The following is a 6,000-nucleotide window of genomic DNA, read 5'->3' as shown; positions in this document are numbered from 1 at the left end:
TATATATATATAAAATCACATTAAATAATGTAAATATGTATACAAAAATATATACAAAACACAAATAGAATAATGTAAAATCGTATCAAAATAAAGAAACAGAATATTAATAAAATAATGTAAATTTGTATGAAAATTAAGATGCAAAATGCCCCAAAAATAGCGCATTTTTTTATAAAAATATATCTACGAAAACACACGTAAAATATTTGAATTTGTATTAAAATAAATATACGAAATGCACACACAATAAGGTAAATTTGTATTGAAATAGATATGCAAAATACATATAAAACAATGTAAATTTGTTTCAAAATATATATACGAATACACATAAAATAACGCATATTTCTATAAAGATATATATACAAAATACACATAAAATGAAGTAAATACGTATAAAAAAATGTGTACAAATTACACATAAAATAATGTAAACTCGTATCGAAATAAATAAACAAAATACTAATAAAAGAATGTGTATTTGTATAAATATAAATATACAAAATACACATAAAATAACGTAAATTGATATTAAATTAGATACAAAAATACACAAATTTATTTTATTTTAAGTGTATTTTGTATATCTATTTTCATACAAATTTAACTACTTTTGTGTATTTTTGTATATAGTTTTATATAAATTTACGATATTTTATGTGTATTTTGTATATTTATTTTTATACAAATACACATTTTTTATTGGTATTTTGTTTATTTATTTTGATACGAATTTACATTGTTTTATGTGTATTTTGTATACATTTTTTTATACATATTTACTTCATTTTATGTGTATTTTGTATATATATTTTTATAGAAATCTACGTTATTTTATGTGTATTCGTATATATATTTTGAAACAAATTTCACATTGTTTTATATGTATTTTGCATATCTATTTCAATATATATTTACCTTATTGTATAGAAATATACACAAAAATAATTTAAATTTGTTAGAAAAGAAATATACAAAATACACGTAAAATTAGACAAATTTCTATTGAAATACATATACAAAATACACATCAAATAATGTAAATTTGTATTGAAATAAATATACAAAATGCATATACAGTAAGGTAAATTTGTATTGAAAGAGATATTAAAAAATACATACAAAACAATGTAAATTTGTTTCAAAATATATATACGAATACACATAAAATAACGTAGATTTCTATAAAAATATATACAAAGTACACATATAATGAAGTAAATACGTATAAAAAAATGAATACAAAATACACATAAAAATCGTATCAAAATAAATAAACAAAATACCAGTAAAAGAATATGTATTTGTATAAATATAAATATACAAAATACACAAAAAATATCGTAAATTTGTATAAAACTATATACAAAAATACACAGTAGTAATTAAATTTGTATGAAAATATATATACAAAATACAGCTAAAATAAGCTAAATTTGAATTGAAATGTACATACAAAATACATAAAATAATGTAAATCTGTATCAAAATATTTATACAAATACATATAATAACGTAGATTTGTTTAAAAATATATAAACAAAATACACATTAATTAATGTAAATACGTATAAAAAATATGTACAAAATACACATACAATCATGTAATTCGTATCAAAATAAATAAACAAAATAGCAATAAAATAATGTAAATTTGTATTAGAAAACATATACAAATAACGGAAATTTCTATAAAAATATATGTACAAAAATGCACATAAAATAAAGTAAATTTGCATAAAAATATAAATACAAAACACACACTAAATAATGTAAATGCGTACATAAAATAACCTAAATTTGTATAAAACTATATACAAAAATACACACAAATAATTTAAATTTGTTTGAAAAGAAATATACAAAATACACATAAAATTAGGTAAATTTGTATTGAAATACATATACAAAATACACATCAAATAATGTAAATTTGAATGAAAATATATAAACAAATTCACTTAAAATAACGTAAATTTGTATAAAATATATATGCAAGATACACATTAAATAATGTAAATGTGTATAAAAAAATATATACAAAAAACAAATAGAATAATGTAAAATCGTATCAAAATAAATACACAGAATATCAATAAAATAATGTAAATTTGTATGAAAATAAAGATGCAAAATTCCCAAAAATTATCGCATTTTTAAAAAAAATATATACCAAAATACACATAAAATATTTAAATTTGTATTGAAATAAATATACAAAATGCATATACAGTAAGGTAAATTTGTATTGAAAGAGATATTCAAATATACATATAAAACAATGTAAATTTGTTTCAAAATATATATACGAATACACAAAAAAAAGTAGATTTCTATAGAAATATATATACAAAATACATATGAAATTATGTAAATACGTATAAAAAAATATATAAAAAATACATATGAAATAATGTAAATTCAATCAAAATAAATAAACAAAATATCATGAAAAGAATGTGTATTTTTCTATGAAAATATATATACAAATACACATAAAATAAATTTGTATAAAATATATATGCAAAATAAATATTAAATAATGTAAAAGCGTATAAAATATATATACAAAAACAAATAGAATAATGTAAATTCGTATCAAAATAAATCAACAAAACATTAATAAAATAATGTAAATTTGTATGAAAATAAAGATGCAAAATTCACATAAAATAGCGCATTTCTAATAAAATATATACAAAATACATAAAATATTTAAATTTGTATTGAAATAAATATACAAAATGCACATACAATAAGGTAAATTTTTATTGAAATATAAATGCAAAATACATATATAACACTGTAAATTTTTTTCAAAATATATATACGAATACACATAAAATAACGTAGATTTCTATAAAAATATATACAAAATACACATAGAATAATGTAAATTCGTATAAAAATATATGAGCAAAATATCAATAAAATAATGTAAATTTGTATTAAAATAAATAAACAAAATACCAAAAAATAAAGAATATGTTTATAAAAATACATATACAAAATACACATAAAATAATTAAATTTGTAATAAAATTAATATACAAAATACGTATAAAATAGTGTAAATTTATATGAAAAATATATATACAACTCATACAAATTATATTAATACCATGAATTTGTATTAAATATATTTTATACGTATTTACATAATTTAATAAGTGTTTTGTTTATATATATATACAAAGTACATTATTATATGTGTATTTGAATAAATAAACAAATTTACATTTCGTATGTATATATATCAATTCAAACATATACACAAATTTAATTATATATTTTGAATATAAATTTATATAAATACACATTATTTTAACTGTAATTTGTATATTTATATTTATACAAATACACATATATAAATTTTGAAATAAATATACAATTTTACACATAAAACTAGGTAAATTTCATTTGAAATGTATATACAAAATACCCATAAAATATTGTAAATTTGTGTCAAAATATATAAACAAATACACATAAAATAACGTAAATTTGTATGAAAAATATATACAAAATACACATAGAATAATGTCAATTCGTATAAAAATGAATGAGCAGAATATCAATAAAATAATGTAAATTTGTATGAAAATAAAGATGCAAAATACCCAAAAAATAAAGCATATGTTTATAAAAATACAGATACAAAAATACACATCGAATAATTAAATTTGTATTAAAATTAATATACAAGATGCGTATATAATAAGGTAAATTTGTATTGAAAAAATATGCAACATACACGTTTACTCATACAAATTTATATTATTTTATTGGTATTTTGTTTATTTATTTTGATACGAATTACATGATTATATGTGTATTTTGTACATATTTTTTTATACGTATTTACATTATTTAATAAGTATTTTGTTTATATATTTTCATACAAATTTACGTTATTATATGTGTATTTGAATAAATATTTTGATACAAATTTACTTTATTTCATGTATTTTGTATATATATTTCAATTCAAATTTAGCTTATTTTGTGTGTATTTTGTATATATTTTCATACAAATTTAATTACTTCTGTGTATTTTTGTATATAGTTTTATATAAATTTACGTTATTTTATATGTATTTTGTATATTTATATTTATACAAATACACATTCTTTTATTGGTATTTTGTTTATTTATTTTGATACGAATTTACATTATTTTATGTGTATTTTGTATACATTTTTTTATACGTATTTACTTCATTTTATGTGTATTTTGTATATATATTTTTATAGAAATCTACGTTATTTTATGTGTATTCGTATATATATTTTGAAACAAATTTACATTGTTTTATATGTATTTTGCATATCTATTTCAATACAAATTTACCTTATTGTATGTGTTTTTTGTATATTTATTTTAATACAAATTTAATTTTTTGATGTGTATTTTGGTATATATATTTTTATAAATAAAAAAAAATGCGTTATTTTATGGGTATTTTGCTTCTTTATTTTCATACAAATTTACATTATTTTATTAATATTCTGTATTTATTTTGATACGATTTTACATTATTCTATTTGTGTTTTGTACATATTTTTTTATACAAATTTACGTTATTTTAAGTGTATTTGTTTATGTATTTTCATTTAAATTTACATTATTGTATGTGTATTTTGTGTATGTATTTCAATACAAATTTACCTAATTGTATGTGTATTTTGTATATTTATTTTCATACAAATTTAAAATATTTTTGTGTATTTTTGTATATAGTTTGATACAAATTTAGGTTATTTTATGTGTATTTTGTATATCTATTTTCATACAAATACACATTCTTTTATTGATATTTTGTTTATTTATTTTGACGCGAATTTACATTATTTAATGTGTGTTTTGTATATATATTTTTATACGTATTTACATCATTTCATGTGTATTTTGTATAGTTTTAAACAAATTTATATTATTTATATATATATATATATATATATATATATATATATATATATATATATATATATATATATATATATATATATATATATATATATATATATATATATATATATATATATATATATATATATATATATATATATATATATATATATATATTTATATTTATATAAACCCAAATTCTTTTATTGGCATTTTGTTTATTTATTTAGATACTAATTTACATTATTTTTATTCGTATTTACTTAATTTTATGTGCATTTTGTATATATATTTTTATAGAAATCTACCTTATTTCATGTGCATTCGAATATATATTTTGAAACAAATTTACATTGTTTATATGTATTTTGCATATCTATTTTTGTGTATTCTGTATTTATTTTTGTTATACATAGAATAATGTAAAATCGTATCAAAATAAGTACACAGAAAATCGATAAAATAACTTAAATTTGTATGAAAATAAAGATGCAAAATACCCATAAGATAAAGCATATTTTTTTTTTTAAATACATATACAAAAATACACAGAATAATTAAATTTGCATTAAAATTAATATACAAAAGGCACACATACAATAAGGTAAATTTGTATTGAAAAAAAACGCAATATACAAATAAAACTGTAAATTTATTTCAAAATATATACACGAATACACATAAAATAACGGAGATTTCTATAGAAATATATATACAAAATACACATGAAATTATGTAAATACGTATAAAAATATATATACAAAATACATATTAAGTAATGTAAATTCGTGTCAAAATAAATAAACTAAATATCATGAAAAGAATGTGTATTTGTATGAAAATAAATAATAGATAATAAATTTATATGAAATATATATGCAAGATACACATTAAATAATGTAAATATGTATAAAAAAAATATATATATACAAAAAACAAACAGAATAATGTTTATACAAATACACATTCTTTTATTGGTATTTTGTTTATTTATTTTGATACGAATTTACATTATTTTATGAGTATTTTGTATACATTTTTTTATACGTATTTACTTCATTTTATGTGTATTTTGTATATATATTTTT

The sequence above is a fragment of the Eriocheir sinensis genome, unplaced genomic scaffold (genome assembly GCF_024679095.1).
Source record: "Eriocheir sinensis breed Jianghai 21 unplaced genomic scaffold, ASM2467909v1 Scaffold5, whole genome shotgun sequence".
In the NCBI taxonomy this organism is placed as follows: Eukaryota; Metazoa; Arthropoda; class Malacostraca; order Decapoda; family Varunidae; genus Eriocheir; species Eriocheir sinensis.
Note: the sequence above shows the minus strand (reverse complement) of the source record.